This window comes from Atta colombica, unplaced genomic scaffold, assembly GCF_001594045.1.
Source record: "Atta colombica isolate Treedump-2 unplaced genomic scaffold, Acol1.0 scaffold20, whole genome shotgun sequence".
Classification (NCBI taxonomy): domain Eukaryota; kingdom Metazoa; phylum Arthropoda; class Insecta; order Hymenoptera; family Formicidae; genus Atta; species Atta colombica.
In genome coordinates this window covers 247,155-270,891 of record NW_017259294.1, presented here as the reverse complement: position 1 = coordinate 270,891, position 23,737 = coordinate 247,155, and the positions used below count along the sequence as shown (strand labels likewise).

The window sequence follows — 23,737 nt, the reverse complement described above, 5'->3', positions numbered from 1 at the left end:
GAGAGCCTCACGATGAAGCGAAATGCCTCCCATTTGAGTCGGTTCTTCCGGAGCTTTGACGCGATCAAACGATTGTCGGTTCCTGTTGCGTTCACTCTCTCATGCTCCATACATACGGAGCTTGGACATAACAATATCATAAAACAACAATTTCTGGAAGATTCCTTAATTTCCATTTCAATCATCTTCTTTGTTACAAAAAGACACAATTTTTAGTTACGTAGTCCAATTATCACATCCTCGATTTCATCATAAGAATCTAATAGATGCAATTTACATTTTTCTTAATAATGGTTATCCTCTCTCTCTTTTTATCCTCTCTCTTATTTTTTCTACAATAGATCAGCATTTAAAATATTTTATATACAAAATAAATATATCACACATAATCTACAAATCAAAGAAAAAATGTTCACAGTTTCTTATGTCACTACCTCCGAAAGTTTTCATTTACATCCAAATTTTCATCCAACATGTTTCATTGTAAATCAACATTTTCCATAATCAACACTTTAAAAAGTATTATATAAATATATATAAAGAGAGGAAAAGATAAATTAGAATTGGTTCTTCATCTGTCATATCCAACCACCGTATCAATTTCAATCACAATTTCAAATGGAATGAAGTAAGATTTTAAACAGTGAATCTTTTTACAATAAGAGATTGATATTTAAAATGATTCACATAAAAAGATAAAAACAAACAAAATGATACAGAATCATTATCCGAATATTAGCTACAGGTACATCCTCTTCCCTTCCGCCTTTGTCTACATTTCTATTCCCTCTTAATTTCTCACTTCCCACTACTTTTTAACCAAATCTTTCCCTTCCTTCTCTTTATTTCAATTTTTAATTTCACAACTTATAACACCGAAGAGACAATACATTATTTTTACTCTTATCGCATTGTCTCTAATTCTAATCAATTTTCTGCGACAGAAACATATTTCATTTTTTATTGAACTAACTTCGTTTTTACATTAAGGTTTATTCCTATTAATTTTAGCTGTTACTAAATTATAATTTTATATAATATATAGATATACATTATACAAAATTAATTTTTATTAATGTTTGCATTGTATTATCTCACTGTATTATATTATCTCTTTTGCTATTCTTATTAATTTCTTTGTTTTTAATTGTATCAATAATTTCTCACTGACATAATTCTTGTACATTAAATCTTGCCTATAGGACAAAATTCAATTGCGTACGTTCACTCTTCAATTTTACATTATATTAAAGGATATATTTCAAACTATTTAATGATTGACGACATCATCTATTATCATGCGATGACTATCTCCGAGCTATAATATACCTGCGAACAGGATTACCATCATTTGTTAGAGACACCGAAGTATAAATTTATATTATATTATATATGTTCTGCTTTTACCGTTTGTAATATTCTATATGTTTTTAACATTAATAATTCGATCAAAACATCGATTTCTTTATTGCTAGCATATTGCATTAAATCTTAATTGAAGGATATAATTGTTTTTCTTTACTTATATTCCAATATTTATGTTACTTATATTCTACATTAACTATGTAATTGAACCATTTTTTTTTGTTTTTTTAACTTTTAGCCTTATTATTAAGCCTTATTACTAAGAAATATTTTAAAAACTAAGTTTCCGACAAATTTTTACCAAAGAAAAAATTGTTTCAAAATACGAACAAAAATATGTCTGTTCGATAGCGATTGAATTAATTTTATATATATAATGAATAAGAAAAGATTCGACGAATGTCTTTGAATAATAAAATCTTGTATTTATAAGTTTTGTATCGCAAATGGGTTTAATGAGGATATAATGGAAAGTTAATTATAATATGATTGAATAATAATGGCAGGAAGATTACATAAAAAAAGTATTATTGTCGCAATTAATTAGTAACTAATATTCTAAATAATATTTTAACCAGATCGAAATTTATTAATTTGTAAATGATTTAAACATTTTGGATTTTAAAATATTCTAAAGACGTTTTATTATAAACTGAAATATTATCTATGCTGATTTAGGAATTGTCACTCAAATAAACCAGATGTAACAAATATTTAATATTTAAGAATAAATTAGTATTAAATTAATATTGGTGTAACGTCTGGCTATCAAATTTTCTCAAAATAAGACCGGCCATAACCATAGTAATGGCAAGCGCTGACAACGCTGTAGCGAACATGAGTTAAGCGCTACGCTGACGCCCACGCTCAGCGCGTGGATAGCAAACATTCTTTCCTCGCGCATTATAATAAAGTAGTGAACACCTGAGCCATTATACGATTACATAAATAATTCAATTCTGACCATTTATACAGCAGCACAAAAATCATTCCTTTTAAATAATGACAACTGACAACTGTTAACACAAAACTACACAATTAAAATTTACAAGGGCATTCATCCAAGGACAAGATCCAAGAAGCAAAACAAACACAAGAAGATCGGAGCGGAATCACTATGAACACACGACGATTAACGGAAACATAAAATATTGTAATTGAGAACAGCTGAGCAGTCTCCATGCTACTAGATACGAAGAGACACATGCAAAAACTAACAATTGCAGTGCGCAGCTGCATAAGTAGAGAGAGGAGCAAAAATGAAGGCGCTATGAAATCGTGCATGAGCGAGACGCAACCCATGCATCACCTGATAAAATTTAACATTCAAATCGAATTCATGAAAAGATCATGGCATCGCGGCATGATACACAGCATCACCCCCTTACCATGAGACGCTGCTCCTGTATATAAAGCGAGCCGGCAAGGCCTGCTGCTCATTTTCGATACATATATCGTACAACTCGGATCGTGTCTTCGATTTAATTATTTTATGATAGTTTTATTCCGTGTTACGAATATAGAATTATTCGCCGCGAGGTTTGGCAACAACTCATTATCTTTAACTTTTCGCGCTCAAATTGAGGTCCGTGGCTAAGTCCCAAGTGCAATTCCGATTTATAAGCGCTTTACTAATCGAGATACTTGTACACATCTGCAAAGTTCTATCTATTTTTTTTTCTTTTGCTGTAAATCGTTCTTCGCGGCTGAGTCCATGGACTACAGCGGAATTTAAGTCGAATTCATAATGACAATACAGTATAGTATTTACAAAATTCTCGCGGAATATTAGCCCTTCAGACTTTGTTTTTAATTGATTTTGCTGTCATTGTCTTGAATTTTATTTAATTATCGTTCATTCAGTCTCTTATATCCAATCTCTTACATTCAGTCTATTATAGCTTTAAATACGTCGTAGAGACTCATTAGAAGCTCTCGAAATCTTGTAACCTTTATGTAATAATGATTAACGAATTTGCGGTCAAGAATAAGGCCGAGTCTGTTGCGTTATTATTTCTTTATTGATAATAAATTAGTCCAAGCAAGCAGCGTGTAATTATTAAATTTAATCTTGCTGACTCCATAATTACAAAGGATTGTTGTGATTCCCGCTATCGCGATAACTCGCGCCAACTTCGCCGATTAGTGAAGTCCTTCTACGCACACGAGGATTTCGAACCGGCCGTTTTCGGAACTTGAGCCTCCTGCCGAGCTCACTGCGGACCCATTTACTCCGGCGCCTCTTGAGGATCCCTCGACTCTGACTATGAGTGCATGCCGCGCCAGGTCCAAGGATTCCTTTCGCCTGATACCTCCGTTATTCCGATACAGATTCCCACGCTGCTCCGATTGATCACGGGCAAATCCTTGCTGAGTCATCTCCGTCGAATCTTGCGATGTCAAAATAAAACTAGCTAAATATTATAAAACAGATCGCAATTCATTATTTTCATCTTGCTACGTCTTCTCTCTTCCGCCTCCTTGCCCCTTCCATAAGGATTCTGGTTGATGACTATTCTCGCAAAAGCGAGAGCAACATCACCGCCTTTGCTCGGCATTTTGGTGATTCGTCGAGTCCCGAAAAGAGTCACGAACGCTTGCCGCTAGTGAATAAAATTCGCGCATAATAATAGGCGTTTTCGTCGGGAACCAAAGTCTCAGCCCGCGCGCCTCTTGCTCTATGCTTCCCCCCCAACCCCTCTTTCTCAGCTCGTTTTGCCTCTTCAATCCGGATATACCCAGTGGAATTAGTTTATATATTTATGTTAATGTTGGTTGACAAATAATACACCTTCGATCTGATTTGATAATAAGTGAAAATTGCATGAAAATAAATCTTAATGATATATTTAAATTTCAGAAGTTTGATATATGTTATATTAAATTAAATATGGAGTTTTTCAAGAAATTATATTAAATATATGAAGGAATTTAGCTGTAATATTTAATAATGAGTAATAAAGTGAATTCTTAAGAAAATTGTAGTAATGCAAAATCAATAGAATAAATCTGCGGAACGGAATATTTAAAGTTTGTTAGAATCGTAGGTTAAACATAAACTACTTAATATTAAAACAAAGAAAAATACTCTAGTATCTTTCTATCCTTAATTATTTTCTTAATTAGTTTCGGTCCTGAAAGATATTCACTTTGGTTGATGGCAAAAAGATCAAAGATTTCGTTTAGGAAAAAAGGCTGTAATAGTGTCCTGCAATTATAAGAATATCCTCCGGATTATTGATTCCAGCTAGCTAACTATTTAAGGCTAGTGGATGCAAAATTTAAGATCCTAAAAGTGTAATCAGATTCTTTAATCCAAATTATAAGCAACTTTCTTTGATGAAACAACTTTCTTAAGTAACTTAGAGCAAACTCCAACGCGTGTACACGTGCGGAAAGGAGACAGCAGAACAATTTTCTTTAGAAAGATGGTCATTCCTATCGCCAGTTATTAAGACAACACCGTTTCGTTATCCTGGCAATGCTTTTCCAGTGAACGTTGGCTTTAAATGCGCGCGGAATTACAAACACATGAACACGTATTAGATCACATACAAAAATATACGCGCGAAGTTTAAAAAAAGCAGATCTGCAACAATGTTCCTTTAAGAACAAATTTTTGTTATTTTGTTGTTTTGAATCATTCTGTATAATATATAGTTCATTTCAATTAATTAAATTCTTTCTTTTTATTATGTACTCATTTCATTTTCTAATAAAGAGTTTTTATTGTCAATTGAGACATTTGATTTGAGGATGTCAAACTACAAAGCGATATACTTTACAACTTGTAAAAAAATTTTTTCTATCTATAAAAACATTTTATAATCCAGTTAAATGCAACTTTTAAAGGCTTTATAGGAGGTCTCGAGAAAATTCCAATTGGATTTTGTTCTGGATAAACAGAACTTACAATTTGAGGGAAGTAACGATCCATTTAAATGCTTGAAACCTTGATAAAATCGACCATGAAATTTTGACCTCGAAATTTTGTCATTTTCATATTAATTGGACTGTATTTCTTAAGGTGTATATCGTGAATAAATTATTGTATTGCGTTTAGAGAACAAGGCAAAAAAGCATACAGTATCACATTTTTCGGATTTAAAATTCCACATTAAAAAATTTAAAGATTAAAAAATTTTTGCATCAAATCAAATCAAGGAAAATCGAAATTTTTATTTAAAAATCGTTCACTAGCGACTTCTAAATCTTAATAATTTTCGATAAAAATTTTAAAGTGTTCTTTTGGCATGAAATGGAAGTTTTTGAGCTGAGAGGCCGATTAAAAAAATTTTTTTCTTGTCAGTCTAATACACACGCACGCACGCACACACACAGTATGTCTCATATTTAAATGGTCAAACTTTGGGAGCTTGTAGGGAATCGATAAACTAAGAAAAAATTCTTTGGATATATGTTTGTTTTTGTTCAGTTTTAGAGAAAATTATGAAAAAAGATAAACGTAATTTTCGGAATACTATCCTTTTCAAAGCGGAATACAATTGTTTTTGTGATTTCACCAATAATGCTTCAGAGTCAATGTGAAAGTATGCACGCCGATTTTCAGACAGAAGAGTGCCGGATTGACGAGTCATTATGTTCACCAGATCAGTGTTTGAAGGAGGTCAACATTTTGAACTAATACATACAGCTACCTAACTAACTACTAATACATACAGCTACCTAACGGCTACTCAAGTTTAATAGACGGTGAGAGTGCATCTCAGCGACTAACAACAATCTCACCATCAATCTCCGTTCGCGGAGTTTCTTGCGCGCATGATCACAAGGCTCTTTTTCGCGAAGGAGGCCCTGAACTGCCAATCGCTCTTGGCGCCTCAAATTTTTAATTTTAGAGCTTTCTCATTGAAAATTAACGAGAAAGCGCCTTGTCTTACCAGGCTGATAAAAAGGCGAATCAGCTATCATCACCTCTCTCTTTTAGTTAATATCCGCCGAGAAAACCACTGAGATAAAACCGCCGAAAAGTACGTTTTACGTATTTTCGTTGTGAGTTTGTTCCGTCTAAAATTCAATTATAGTGAACTGAGTATAAAATTTGTACTGTGCATAAATCTGTAAACTTTGTGTCTTTTTTCGTGGCGTTACATCAGTAACATTCGTCTGCTCTCTTTATCCGTGTTTGTTGCGCGCTCTCGAACAATAAGTAATAAATAAGTAAAAAAAATGAAAACTACGTTTTGTCTTTTTCCAAGACCAAACAAACGAATGTATCATTGAAGGACATTTTTTCTTAGTTTATCAATCCTCTACACCTTCAAATCCAAAGTTTTTCTCTCATTTAAATTCGGATCATCCTATATATCATTTATATTTATTAAATCAAATTGAACAGATTCAAAATCATAAAAATAAAAAATAAAAATAAACAATCTATACAGAACCACTAAGAATCATAGGCTAATGAAGGTGCCAACGATTAAATTCTATACCATAGTGTGTATAATCTTCTTTATTTTGTTCCGGCTCTCTTTGGAGTTTTGCAACTACCTGTTCTTCCCATACGACGCATTACGAAATGATAACGCAAATCGGAATCTGGTAGTACTGGGTCCACCTTATTTCCCTTCCTACTAAGAGTATGCGACTTCCACACAAAGTATTATCTACTTGTATAACGCCCGATAAAAAATTTTTCATGTATAAATATGTACCACATAAATATGAATAAATATACATAAACACGCATAAATATTCATAAACATGTATAATTATATGAAATATAATAATAATTCACACATGTTCATATATTCTTTTTTCTTTTGTAAAATTACTTTTTAGTATAACAAAAATAATAATAATAATGTGAAAATATAAACAAATAATTAGAGATAATTTTCGCATTGTTTTTTTAGAAAAAATTAAATTTGAAGAAATGTAAAAAAAATTGCTCATACATAATTATACAATTTTATATATAATTATACATACAAAATTTTTGCATGGTTTTGTTGATTGAGATTTAACAATTTTTACTTACTTAATTTTTCGCGCTGAATTCAAATCCGGCTTCAGAATTGCTCTATCAAAATTTCGAGATATCTTAACTCAAAACTGCCAAAAAAATCATTTTCGGCCATATTTGAAATTCAATTAAGAATTGAAAAAATTTTTGTCGTCTAATCAATGGTATCATTTACTACTATATAGCTCCTTCAAAATTCATTTTAAACCATTTCAAAGCGATTTTTTTTCCGGAGATATACCCATTCGAAGTTCAATAAATTATACATTATAGGAACCTAATCTCTATACCGTATTAGAACAAATGGTGATATTTCTGGATAGATTAGCTGACTCTTCTACCTTTTGTCATAGAATATTTTTAAATCTGCGAGAATTGTAATACTTCAAACGCCACTGCTTCTCGCGGCGCGCAGCTCTATTTCTCGCGGCGCGCGGGGCTTGGAGTGGGGATAAATGGCATCTGGACACATCGTGATCCATCTCTATTTATAAACAGGTCTTTCTTAGAGAAATATATTTAACTCCATTATAATGCGCATTTCGAGCCCAATACTCTACGTAGTACATTGATCCGTATCGGTCGTATCTATTCCAACATTTTTCATTTTTCGTTCATCTATTGCTCCTTTTCAGTCTTTGTTTTCTGGAAAATTTGTAACGTTCATATATTCACTTGCAGTTTTTATATATTTTTTCAAAGATCTTTCAAAGATCTTTTGCTGATTTTTTCATGAGTCTAAGAAGGTCAATGATTCTAATCGGTTCTGCTATTTTTGTGGAAAATATATGCTCTCGAAGAATTTACTTTCTATAACTGATTCATTAAAAGAGAGGTATTATGATACTTTCATCGTGGAATTGCGTAGCAGGATAAGAGTTGGGTTCCGCACAAATCATGCAAATCTTGTGTGGAAATTTTAAGATCATATCGTATATTGATAAACCAAAATATTTCCATTTCAGTATACCGATGATCTGGCAAGAACCAAAAAATCACGATGAGTACTACTTCTACTTATGCAATGTATTTAGTTACAATAATACGAATAAAGATTTTATAAAATATCCAGATCCGTAACAAAGCTTATTCCAAGATCCTCCATGGATCCATTAATCCATTAATCCATGGATCCTGTTTCTTCAAAAATGGAAAAATTTTCAATATGAGGAACAAGCTATTAATGAGGATGACAATGTTATGTATGATTTAAAGAGATGACTCTGCGGTTAGATTGTAACAAGTTGAATGATTTAGTCAGGGATTTAGATCTATCGAAAGAAAGAGCTGAACTTTTAGGCTTTAGGTTGAAAGAGTGTAATCTTCTTCTAAAAACATGCTTTTCGTGATATAGGTTCTGTGAAAAAGAATTTTCATAGTTTTTCACCGAAAAGGATTCTTTAGTATTTTGTAATGATGTCTCGAGTTTGTTGGATAAATATAGAAGTTAATATTAAGTTTAATAATGCAGATTGGAGATTTTTCATAGATTCTTCGAAAAAAAAGCTTGAAAGATGTGCTTTTACATAATGACAATAGGTATACATTTATTCCCATTGTTTATTCGGCGCATCTGAAGGAGTCGTACACAACATGAATTTAATTTTTCAGTTCAATACAGTATGATGAATATAAATGGAAAGTTTGTAGTGATTTAAAAGCTATTGAAATAATTCTTGGACAACAAACAGGTTATACTGAATTCCCGTACTTTATATGCGAGTAAGACAGCAGAGCGAAAGACCTACACTGAATAAAAAAAAATTGGCCATTGAAAGAAAAACTAGAAATAGATTCGCATAATATTACTCAATAACCGCTAATCGACTGAAACAATGTTCTGTTGCCTCCCCTGCATATAAAGCTTGGACTGATGAAGCAGTTTGTAGAAGCATTGGACCGAGAGAGAAATTGTTTTTGATATTTGTAATAACAGTTTCCATCTTTAAGTGAAGCGAAAATTAAAGAAGGTATTTTTGTTGGCCATATTAGAATAATGAAGAATGAACATTTTGCGAAAACAATGTCCGTCAATGAGAAAATGATGGTTAAGTTTCAAAGTAGTCATTAAAGGATTTTTAGGGAATCGAAAAGAAGCTAATTACAAATCTAGTTCAAATCATGCTAGTTAACTTCAAGAAATTATGTTGTAACATGAGTGTAGTAAAACTGCATTTTCTTTATTCTCATTTGGACTTTTTTCCCGTAAATCTGGGAGATGTCAATGAAGAACAAGGAGAAAGATTCCAAGATATGAAGGAGACTGAAAGAAGGTGGAATTCAACCAGAATGTTAAACTACTGCAGGAGTTTGAAACGTGATGAGAAGAACGCATCACACAAACGATATTGTAATTTACGTAGTTTTGATGAAAAAAGAAAAAGATTTCACAAATCATTGTAAAAGCAACTTAATTGGCCAGGGAGTCATTCACCTTGCCTTCACTGACCGGGGAGGCACCCGCTTTGTTTTACAAGGGAACCGTCGAAGCCATCCCTCACCGATTTTGATGGGTTTTGGATATGTTGTAGAATATAAAAAAATATTTACCCATTTATAAACCCATTTATAAATAAAAAAAATACCCATTTACCCATTTACCCATTTATAAATATATATATTTTTTAGTAACATTAGTGGTAGTAACATTGAAAATGACCGATGGAAAGTCGATTGAAATGTCTGTATTTTGATTAGTTAAATATAATGTTTAGTAATTTATTACAATAGCGAAGAATATCTTGCTTGTGCTCTGAATCCTTTAACGGATTATTTTAATTTATTTAATTGAGCATTGAATTACTTTTTAGAAAATTAAAAAATTTGATATTTAAAAAAAGTGAATACACCATTATATAGAGCATAAAATACTATAAAACTTTTGTATTAAACTTTTGTATTTTTTTGATATATATATAGAGTTTCGAAGATATTTGTTAAAAACGATAATCCATTTTTTCCAGCCCTTAAATTATCTTAAGATACGCTGATAAAAAAAATATAGATCTAATATTTTTTTTATACTCTATAACATATTCAAAATCCATCAAAATCAGTAAGGAACAGTTCCAACAGTTCGAAACACTCCACTCAGAAAAAATGGATTTTATCATTTTTAGTATTATAAATATCTTCGAAACTATGCGATATATTAAAAAATGTTTAATACAAAAGTTTTGTAATATTTTGTGCTCTATATAATGGTGTATTCACTTTTTTTAAATATCAAATTTTTAACTTTCCCTCAATCAATTTTCATCCCCTAAATCTTGAGATATGCTGATAAAAAAAATATAGATCTAATATTTTCTTATACTCTACAACATATTCAAAGCCCATAAAAATTTATAAGGAATGGTTCCGACAGTTATTTTGTTAAAGATTAAGCTCCTACGATGTACAATTTATCGAACTTCGAATTGGTATATCTCCGGAAAAAAAAAATCGCTTTGAAATGGTTCAAAATAGATTTGAAAAGGGCCGTATTTAATAATAAATGATACCGTTGATTACGACAAAAACTTTCTCAATTTTTAATTAAAATATGGCCGAAAATGATTTTTTTGTTTCTTTACTGTTTACTAGAGCTTCTAAGTATTCAGATATCCGAAATCGATTCCAATCCGGAACTCAAAATTATTCGGGTAATCCGGATATCTGGATTATTCGGATCCGCGGATCTGAATTTGGATCCGGATCTAAATTCAGATTCGGATTTGAATTTAACTCCGGATTTAGATCCATAAAGAAAGAAATGTATTTAACATAAGTTTTTCTTAAATAAAAATTGAATTTTGATTCATATATATAGAAGTTACAGAAAATATTGTAAACTATTCCTCGATTTAAAACAATGTATGTTGTGAAACTAAGCGCAAAAGTGTGCTTTGACGTTGAAATTATTGATTTAATATGATATGTTATGACATTTTAAAGCTATTTTGTGAAACCATTACGCTTAAAAAATAAAGCTTTGTATGCGTTCCTAAAGTTAAGCCTTTCATTGGAACCGAAAAAACGATATCTAGTCAGGAGCCCTTGTAAATTTCGTTTTTGAGGATGTAATCACTACAATTTATGAAAGCAGATCGACCGTAATTATGATAGACAACGCAATTAAGGGTACACTCAGAGCAACGGATTTAAAGCATTACGCGAAATGGGCTTTACGTCAACAGGCACAAGATCGAACTTATGAAGAGATATTTAGACGCAGGAGATGATGGTAATATAGATGCAGTCGAGCAATATGAAGAGTCAGATGAACATGTAGAAGAAACATACACTTTGGCAGAGGATGGGCAACGACATATCATTCAAGCTCCGATAAGCACATCAAATCTTACGCAACGTGATATGGAAGTTACGCCGCAAAAGAGATTTAGCGGAACGTAAGTTACAGTTCTTGCGAGAGAGATAGAATGATTACATGTTAGTCAATCGACGAATAGCGAAGATTCAAACGATGAAATAATATGAGATTGAAGGATATAAAAAATTTAATAGGAGAGTTTGACGATAATGGTAGAGATTATGATTCTTGGGAAAGGTTAAGCTTAATACGAATCTATATGATAATTTAGATGATACAGAGAAAAAGACTATAATATGTAATAAGTTAAAATGGTATTATTCAAAAACCGATTGTGTAGAATTAAGTGCTGAGGATTTATTACGAGAATTACGGAAAATGATTTACGACTTAATAAATTACAATTTCGATTCGAGGAAAGAAAATGGAGAACATCTGAAACTTTCGCTGAATATTTGCATGAATATTACGTTAGGAAATTTGATTCCGATTTTTGAAGATGAATTAATTGATTATTTAGTGGAATTCCAGAAATGAACAGGCTCCCTACAGGCTCAAGCTGGTATCCAACGTCACTGCAACTGAATTACAATATTTAAAGCATTTTTGAAGAACCTTGAAAAGCAACATGTTCGGAAATAAAATGAATCATCAGTCCGAGAAAGAGAAAGAGAAGGAAAAGGAATTAAAGGAAGGCGTGAAGGTGAGAAATCATGCTTCAATTGTAATGAAGTTGACCATTTTGCAACGGAATGTAAACGTCCTAAACGTGAAAGAGATTCGTGTTATCATTGCGAACAATTTGAACATCTCCGGATAATGCAACACTCCAAAAGAAGAAATACGTTACGCCGACTTCCAACTTAAGAATGAGTTTCAGCGAATACTAAAGATTCGAATTCGTTATAATAATAATATTTATAATATATTTATAATAATTAGTTTCATTAATTGATGCAGTTCTATTAGTTTTATTAAGGAAAAACATGTTAAGGATGCTAATTTAAAGACTATGTTTCCTATAGACTCCATTAATTTCTACATGGTTTTAATCCACATGTGGTTAACAACAGTAAATTAAATGCTTCAGATCTAATTTCTATACAGATTGTTTTGAAAGGGAGCGAATTCCACTTAACGTTTACGTTGTGGGAAATGAGACAATGAGTATTTCTTTAGTATTTGATAGAGATTTTGTAAAAACTTCGAAAATATTATAAAGAAAGTTAATAAAACTTTAGCCATTGAAATATAGTAGAAGAATGTAATAATGTACAAGACTCACAAAAAATTATAATTAATGATAGTATGCCGAGTACAATTAAACATCAATTGTGTAAATTGTTTCGATGAATAATAATGTGTAATTGATTTGATGAATGATATGTTGAACTTCCTAGATTGGAGAAGTCTAAAACTGAGAATGTCATAAAACTTATATTAACCAACAATAAATCTTTTAGTTGTACTCCCCGTAGGTTATCTTATGACGAAAAAGCGAAATTAAAAGTCATTTTAGAACAATGGCAAAAAGCGGGATTAGACCAAGCGAATCAAAATACGCGTCAATCTTAACTAAAAAACGGAATGGTAAATTAAGATTATAATTAAATATGTTGATTTTAGGATTAATAAGATTATGGCACTTGACAACCTCCTTTTATCATTAAAAGATCAACTAGATCTTTTAGGAGGGAAAAGATCTTACATCCTTGGACCTCAAAGACAGATTCTTTCATGTGAATATGCATGAGGATTCGATAAAGTTAATATTGTTTGTTACACCTTTGGGCCAGTGCGAGTTTCTTAAAATATCCTTCGGTCTTAAAGGAGTATCCCTGAAGTTTCAACGTTTTGTCACAGAAATTTTTCGCGAACTGATAGAATCCGGGGATGTTGCGGTTTATTTAGACAACTTCTTAATTGCTACAGCAACTATGCGATATCATTTCGCAATACTTAAAGAAATATTTCATTTATTGGTTGAAAACATATTACAACTTAGACAAATGTAGGTTTCTGTAGACTAAATTAGAGCATTTAGGTTACACTGTTTCAGAAGAAGATATACGGCACTGCCGTACGCGGTATAATTGCGGTACACAATTTTCCGGAACCACATAATGTTCATGAAGTTTAAAGTTTCCTAGATTCTTATTTTCGGAAATTCATGGAAAACTTTTCATTTGTAGCTAAACACTGAATGATTTAGTTAAAAAAGACATTCTATTTCATTATGAGAAAAATGAATGTAATGCGTTTCAGATGTTTAAAGACAGATTAATTAATGCGCCGGTCCTTTCAATTTATTCACTTCTTGCTGAGACTGAACTCCATTGTGCTAGCACTTTAGATTTTGGCACTATTTTAGTGCAGAAAAAAGCAGATCGTAAATTCCATCCAATTTTTTATTTTTTGAAAAGAACAACTCTATCAAAATATCATAGTTTCGAGTTGGAAACTCTTGCGATTATTTATACATTGAAACGGTTTCACATATACTTACAAGGAATAAAGTTTAAAATTGTTACCGATTGTAAAGCTCTTGCACAGACGGTAAATAAGAAGAATACAAATGAATTGCTCGATGGATTCTTGAAAAGCAAGCTTATGATTATAATCTTGAGTGATCGGGAACCAGAATGTCACACATAAACGCATTAAGTAAGAATGTAAATATACTCACGTTAGAAAATAATTCTTTTGATCGGAACCTAGTCTTGAGTAAAGACACTGATGAAAACATTGTTAAACTACGCGAAGAATTAGAGAAAAAGGATGATTATTTATTCGAAATGCATGACGGAATAGTTTACAGAAAAATGAAAGATCACGTTTAATTTTCCTTCTATAGAAAATAAAATAATGCATAAATATCTCATGACGAGTTAGGCCATGTCGAACTTATTAAGTATTAGAAAATATTCGAGTTATTGGTTTCTACAAATGAGAGAGAAAGTTGAGGACATTAAAACTTATCTAAAATGTAATGTTTTTTTCGTTTCAGGCAAGGTGGAAGGATTGTTCATAGTATTCCCAAAGAGGATAAATCATTTAATGATTTGCATATTGATCATCTAGATCCAATGTCTAAAAATCATTCTATGAAGTATAAATATATATTGTAAATATAACTTAATGGTGATAATGGCTTGATAATATACAAGGTTAAATAAGGAGCACGGTCAAATAAACAGATTATTAGTTGCGATCTATTTGAGAACCTTAACAATTACATAAACATTTCGGCCGATATTCGGCCTTCCTCGATATGTTATATAGATTTAATTCGGAAATACGATAAATTCTAATTTTCGCAAGAGAAAAAAATGTAAGTCATTATAATGTATTTTAGTTAATTAATATAAACGTTGCATGTATGAGAATCAATAGATTTTTCTTGTGAGATAGTAGAATGTTGATCAGTTAGTGATTATTAATCCCCTTATCATAAAGAGTTTCCAAATTCTATTACAATTTGCAATTGTTAGTTATTATAAATCCAATTTTCTCTACAGATAAATTTCGTAAAATCTTTGCTTGACGTACCTTTACATGAATGCAGTAGAAGTTACAGTTTTTCGATGAATTATACAATTGTAATTTGATTTTATAATTTTTCAAGGATGAAAGAAATTTCCTTGAGTTATGCTTATTAAATGAATTTTAATGTTACTCTGTGTTCTGTCCTTTTATATTTATATTTGTTAGAAGACTTATTTGGAGAAGGAGGAAAAACAAAAATTTTAAACTTAGTTGCTTACAATAAAAATATGAAAATTATTTTATCTGACAAAGACACTTATAAATGTTAATAAGGATCCAACAAACAAAATGACCATAGAATTACGATATTGACGAGATGGGAAAACAAAGATTACATAAATCAAAACACATATAAAAAAATGTACAAATCAGATGGAGTTTTGTCGAGATCCTATGGATTGTCCAAAATACACAAAGAAGGTAATCCATTAAGATTGATTGTAAGTTGCATCAATACCTACTTATTCATTTGCAATATACATTAAAGATATTATAGGTAGCAGCATTAAGAAAAGTTTCAGTTATGTTAAAGATAATTTCGAACTGGTGAATAATCTGAACGGATTATCATTTGACTCACCTAATTATATTGTAATATCTTTCGATATAGACGAATACCGATATACACGAATATATCTATGGACTTAGCTATAAAAAGTTTGAAAAAACGATGGATTTCCATAAGCAATAATACTAAAATTAATTAAATGAATTTATAATTGCAATATCTTTTATATTCAATTTTACTTCTTTACTTTAAATAACATAATTTATAAGCAAATATTTGGTTTGCTCATGGGATCTCCGTTATCCCCTATCATCACAAACATTAAGTGATCTAGAGATTGATGCTTCCATAACATTCATTCCGATTTATTATCGCTATGATATCATATTAGCAACAGAAGATCAAATTAAAGTAATTCTTGATAAATTTATAACTCTCACAACGAATAAAATTTACAGTGGATTATGGGGAAAACAGGAGCATCAATTTTCTTGACGTAAAATTGTTGAGGATGGAAGAATCATATTTGACTTTACAAAAAACCTACTAATTCAGGAAGATATCTAAATTTTCTTTCTAACCATCCTATAAATCATAAAAAGGCAGTGATAACGAATCAATTCGATCGGATTCTATTTTTGTCACATCCTCAATTCCATGAAAATAATATTACTAACTTGATAAAGATACTAATCGATAATAACTATCGTTAGATTTCATTTTCTCCATAACAATTAACAACAGAATAAAATCATTGTCACATAAACATAACCCGAAAAGAAAAAAATAACAATCAAGGTAATGACACAGCCGATAATCACAATTTAAAAAAGTTTTTTACAATTCCTTACTATAATAGAATTTCAGAAAAATTTAAAAGATTATCTTACAAATTTGATCTTAATATTTCATACAAACCTACAAATAAATTACATGAGTTTATTAAAACCGGGAAAGATGTTTTAAAAAAATAAGATAAGAGTAATGTAATATATAAGATAAACTGTACAGACTGCGATTCTTCGTATGTGGGACAAACTAAAAGAAAACTAAAAGCATAAAGCAGATATTAATAAACTACAAATTTATTATCCGTAGTTTCTAGCCATCATTTGAATGAAGCCATCATGTCTTAGATTGGGATAATGTTTTAATCCTAGATTCAGAATCCTCATATTACAAGAGAACCATTTCCAAGATGATACATACAAAGAAATAAAAGTCAGATTTGAAGCAAAGTGACACTGATAAGCTATCAGAATTACTCTTACTCACTAACATATAATTTTCTATTTACAATCCTTTTCCTATCCTTTTTTTGTTTTTCCTCCTTTTCCAAATAAGTCTTTTAACAAATATAAATATAAAAGGACAGAACATAGAGTAACATTAAAATTCATTTAACAAGCATAATTTAAGGAAATTTCTTCCATCCTTAAAAAATTATAAAATCAAATTACAAAGATTGTATAATTCTTCATCGAAAAACTGTAACTTTTACTGCATTCATGTAAACGTACGTCAAGCAAACGTTTTACTATTTACGAAATTTACCTGTAGGAAAAAATAGATTTATAACTAACAATTACAAATTGTAATAGAATTTGGAAACACTTTACGATAAGGGGATTAATAATCACTAATGGATCAACATGCGCATTCTACTATCTCACAAGAAAAATCTATTGACTCTCATATACTCAGCGTTTATATTAATTAATTAAAATACATTATAATGCCAATAGTATGTAAGTAGTATGAGGTGTCAAAATAGACTCCACGTTTCCCTTCGGCGCCATGGGCCTAGATCAGTCAGGAAAAGGGCGTGCTCTGATTGGTTGAGGAATGAAGGGTGAGGGTAATAGGGTAATTAAATAATGTATTCTGATTGGTTCATCCTATACTTGCCTAAAAATCTGATTAGCTCGCATTGTATATTCGCGAGGTGATAGGAGAAGGGAGGTGATAGAGGACCTTTGACAAAATAGAGGGTAAAGTCCGAAAAAATGGTGAGTGGAGATTGTGTGGGTCTGTAATTTTTGTCGTGAGGACAGAGTACGAACACTAGGCATGAATAGCGGCGATTTTATGACGATCATTTTTGTTGTTGGCACAATGTCTCCGACGTTGACGTTTGTGTGTTTTTATTTATGAGATCTTATATGAAAATTAGGGAGTCCAGAGAGAGTCTTACTTTTTGCTAGGAAGAATGGGAAAGGTAAAACAAGAACAAACATGTTCAATTGGCGCGATGTCTTCGAGCATTACTTTAAAAAAATTTTTTTCTATATTTTATGTATTTAATGTACATTATCTAAGTCTGTAATACGAGAGAAAATCTAAATGAGGGTGGGGAGAGTAGGAATAAGAAGCAGATATACAAGATCAAAACGTTTATTTAAAATTAAATTAAAAGAGATATTACATGAAGTATTACGTGTACAACTTTGCTTCCGCCATTTTTTTTCCGAAATTCGAGGCTTTATTGTAAAAAACTAGTTATACATTTATGATTCAAAGTATTGTCCATCGCTGGCCACTACTTTCTCCCATCTTTCGGGTAGCGAATCCCGCGTCGAAAAAACTGTCATCTTTTGAGGCTATCCACGAATCGATCTAATTTTTTACTTCTCCATAAGACCGGAAGTGGTGGTCAAGCCATTGATCGAAACAAGTGATAGTCAGAGGGAGCAACGTCTGGAGAATACGGCGGGTGGGGTAGGACTTCCCATTTCAACGTTTCCAAGTATGTCTTGACCACTTTCGCAACATAGAGTCGAGCTGCAAAATCACTTTATCGTGTCTCTCGTTGTATTGCGGCCGTTTGTCTTTCAATGCTCGGCTCAAACGCATCAATTGCGTTCGATACCGATCGCCTGTGTTTCAGTTGGTTTTAATAGTTCATAATACACTACGCCGAGCTGGTCCCACCAAATACAGAGCATCTTGGACGTCAAAATCACCGTTCTTGAAGCGTTGAAACCACTTACGACACGTTCTTTCACTAATAGCGGCCTCACCATAAGTATTTGAGAGCATTCGATGAGCCTTATCCGCAGATTTCTTCATATTGAAGCAAAAAATTAAAACCTCCCGCAAATGACGAGAATTTGACTCGTAAACTGACATTTTCAATCGAGAATAACTTTATGATGCAGACACAAATCGACTAATGTTTCTATGGGGTTATGTTGACAGATGCCCAAGTTTATTGTATGACGTCTATGATCTATTTATTTCGACTACCACTTACCGCTAAAACCATCTATAGGAAAACAGCGGAAGCAAAGTTGTACACCTAATAATCGGGATCATCCCGAACATTATACATATAAAATTAAAAAAGCTCTTTATACAAGAAGGCATTCGACAGATATTGTTTCGGCATAAGTTCAAATATAGGGTCTTTCAATAGGGACGCTCGAAATTTAGATCATAGTAACCATGTTGTTAAAGTGACATCTGTCAAATTTGTTGTGAATTGTTTGGTAATGTATGGCAAATCACCATGGAAGATCAGATAGTGTTGTGCAATTCATAAAATTTTATTATTCGTTCGAGAAACGTTCGCATTACGTGATTTTTATCCTCGCCACAACCGTCCTGCCGAGTCGACTATTCGACGTTTGGTAGTTAACCAGTTTCTAAATTCGAGTCAACTAGTTCGATAAATAATCAGCCAACACCAGTACGTCGAAACGCAAGGAAACATCGCTGCTGTGTGAGAGTATATGGGAAAACCCGAGACGGTTAATCTCTCGTTGTTCACAAGAACTTGACCTTTCTTCAACTTGGCGAATTTTGCGTCGGGACTTGGATCTGTATCCCTATAAATTCAACTGACCCAGGAACTTAAGGTAAATGACCATAGATAACACAGTGTGATTCGCTAATTGGGTTCTGGAACAGTTGGAAGTTAACCAAATTTCGCCAAACAAATCATCTTTAGGGATGAGGCCCATTTTTGGATGAATGGATATGTGAACAAGCAAAATTGTCGAATTTGGGACGATACCAATCCACGCGAGATCCAAATGCATCCCGAGAAAGTCACTGTTTGATACGGATTTTGATCTGACAGAATCATCGGTTCGTACTTCTTCCAAAACGAAGCAAGCGTTGCCATAACCGTCAACGGCGAACGCTACAGATCGATAAGCAACTTCTTGTGGCCTAAAATGGATGATATGGATACTGATAACATGTGATTCCAACAAGATGGCGCTACGTGCCACATACCGCATGCCACGATGAACATTCTGCACGATTTGAGGGCATGGTTATCTCGCGCGGCGGCGACGTGAACATCGAGATCGTGTGATTTAACGCCTTTAGACTTCTTCCTTTGGGGCTATCTTAAATCGTAAGTCTATACGAATAAACCGCAAACAATTCTCTCAAAGTCAACATAACAAACGCCATCCAGCAAATTCAGCCAGATTTATGCGAGAAAGTCATCGAAAATTGGACCGCCCGAATACGTGTCACCAAGCGAAGCCGCGGCGGACATTTGAGCGACGTTATATTCTGTACTTAATATAAAATATTCTTTCAAATAAAAAAAAAATTGAATGGATAACTCACACACAACTTGTTCTATTTACATTTAAAAATCGAGCGTCCTTATTGAAAGATTCTTTATATAAGTTTAAGAATAGAATTGAGCTCTCAAGATTAACAATAAAAAATATATTGATAGACAGGCAATTGAGAGCAAAAATTAAAACGCAGTAATTAAAGCGTTGTACGTTAATACAAACAATAACTATTGATGTATTAGTTAAAAGAAGGATATATTGACTCAATGACATATTGCAGTGATGTAGTATTGCCGTTGGCCTATGGATTTCCAAAAATTCACAAATTAGGGGTTCTTTTAAGGATGATTATTTCATCAATTGATAATCCATATAGATTAGCAAACCTCTTACATCACATTCTACATGACAGAATTCCAAAACTAGCCATGGCTAACCACATTGAAAATAATTTTAAATTAGTACAAAAACTGAATGGATAAAAACTTGATAATAGTATTCGTTAATTTCTTTAGATGTAATTTCACTTCTCACAAACATACTATTAGATTTGGCCTTAAAAAGTGTCTCCGATAGGTAGCATTTTATTTCACGAACATGTAGTATAAAATGAATTTATATATGCATTAGAATTATTGGAATCAACTTTTTTTGCCTTTGACAAGATTTACAGACAGAATTTTGGAATTTTATGGGCCATTGTTTCTTATCATTGCAAATTTAGTTATGCAAGATCTGGAAATGAATGCGTTGGAAAGGTTTGGAATTGAACTATCCTTCTTTTTTAGATATGTTGATGACATTGCTATTGCTGCACTTCACAATTGATCTATAGGTTTTTAGAAGTGTTTAATCACATCCGAGGTTATAATTTAAAAATTGGAAGAAATAGATTAAATTTTTTGGATGTCACAATCATTAATGACAACAGTACATTAGAATTGAACGTGTGGACCAACTTTTTCGAGGAGATATCTTAGTTTCTTATCTCCCCACTTCTTCTTCCCACAAAAAAGAGGTGTTTTAATAATGTTGTAGATAAAATGATACTATTATCACATCCGAAGTATATAAAGATAATCTGAGATTTATTGTTAATATCTTTTTGAAAAATGATTATCCCATGAAGTTTATTTTCGACATGATAAATTTGCGATTGAGATTTTTACTGAAACATAAGACACTGAGGCAGGCTGCTCTCGACACTACTAACAATGAAAAGATAACTACGTGGTTCACAATTCCATTTCTGCCACATCTTTATGATAAATTTAAAAACATCACTAAAAATTTTAAGTGAGTATGGTTTATTTTAAATAAACTTGATGGGATCATTAAATCTCAAAAAGATGTACTTCCACATGGAAGTAATAAGAATATAGTATATAAGATTTGCTATAGGAACTGTAATGCCTCGTATGTAGATTACACAGTTAAGTTTTTGTGTTAGGAGTGCTGAACACCGTAATAATATTAATAAGAAAATCAGCAATCCATCAGTTATCACAGAACATAGGTTGGAGTACGCACATAATTTCAATTGGGAAAACGTAAACATCCTGGATAAGGAGAGATATTTTGGAAAAAAACTCGTGTCTGAAATGCTCCACATTAATTCGCAAGAGTATAGTTTGAATTTAAAATCTGACACTGAGTTTCTACACTATGCTTATGTGAACATTGTAAACAAAATGTGATTCTATAATGAAAAAATTAATATTACTTCAGATGACTTTCTGTGTACTTTTTAATTTTAAAACTGTTTGACTCTATCTTCACATCTATTTGTTTTGATTTGATATAATGCTCAACCTTATATATTTTATACTATTATTTTCATTTGAACATAGATATGTGTTCGATATAGTCCTCTTAACGATCTATCTGTATTCATGCGTTTCTATAAAAGATTTTGATATATGGATCACAGTTCGCAGTGGATGAGTTCTTTGATTATGCTTAGTTTGCCATTGTCTTAATAAAAATTATTGATTCTTTAGTGATCATTTAGCTATTCAACTAATTGACAATAATGCTTCTCAAGTTTGAATTTGAAGAGGCTCCTTTTGCTGCGGATCTTTAGCTTTGGATCTTATCGAGAATTATTATTAATGTTATTTGGACATCGCTGATAATGGCTCGAATTGAGCCGAAACGTCCGATTTCATCATATTGATGTAAAGAAATTTGAAATACATTGTTAATATACAATGCTTTAATTACTGCGTCTTAAGTTTTGCTTTCAATTGCCTGTCTGTTAATATATTTTGTTAATATATTTTATTGTTAATCTCGAGAGCTCAATTTTATTCTTAAACTGATATATTTAATAATATGCTATCATGTTTTTAAATTTTAAATATCAAATTACTCGTTTAAAGTATGCAACACATTTTCTTTATTTCCATACAACTTATCATACAATTTAAATCGGTCGGTTTTAATCAATTATTTTAGTCGTATTTTTATAATTAGTAATATTCTTTCATGTTTTTAATCATAAATTACTATTACGATTAAAGACAAATTAAATTTTAGATTCTACAATTTACGAATTAAAAATAAAAAAATGAAAGAATGTTATTAATTTTGAATTTTTATTAAATTTGAATTTTGTTAGAAATTTATTGAAAACATATCATCTGAGATGACAAAATATACAGAAATATAGAAAATCTATCAAACATTTTAGATAAGTAATCTGAAATTTATGATTCAAAAATATGATAGCATATTATTAATTATTAATTTTCATAAAACGTAGCCAGATGGAAGTTATTTAAAAACGATAATGAAGCTATATGATTAAAATAATAGAGAAATATAGAAAATTTATATCGGGTAAATAATCTAAAATTTATGATTAAAAAAGATACTTAAAGTACATAATAAATATGATGCAATGTTTAGAACCTATGTAACTTAATCCAGAAATGTCTCTATAACTATCACATGCTAAAGTATCCAGACAAGCATGCGATTATAGCCCAGCGTTAGAGTTATACTATCACCCTGTAGGTCTTAGTATCCCGTTGATTCTGATATGCGTTTTCAGAAATTATAAATTTCCGATACATGTAATTGTAATTAATAAATTGGATGTGAAAATATAAATTAATTCTACAAAAGAATAATAAAAAAATAAGAACAGTATTTTAATAATTATAAAAAACTTTTTTAAAAATAATATGAAATTTACGTACAATACTAGTAATTATGATAAAACATGACCAGAAATTGATTCAAAACGAAATTGTTTAAACCGTGCGACAAAAATGATAGAGAAATATAGAAAATCTATCAGATATTTTAGACAAATAATCTGAAATTCACGAACCAAAAACGATTTAATCAGATAGATTTTTTTCCTATCTGATTTTATCTAACTTTTTAAGCAGAGGATGAGCTAAGTCCGCGCAAAATGTTAGGTTGTTTCAAACGTATATAATAATGTTGAAACACTTTATTAATCATGTTTA

General features: G+C 31.4%; 1 protein-coding gene across 1 annotated transcript in view; it reads left to right on the top strand.

Annotated features, from left to right (window-relative positions):
- The window catches only part of LOC108687088 (cilia- and flagella-associated protein 58-like), a 383,240-nt gene that overhangs the window by 134,292 nt on the left and 225,211 nt on the right, over positions 1-23,737 (top strand). The gene's annotated exons all lie outside the window — the stretch shown is intronic.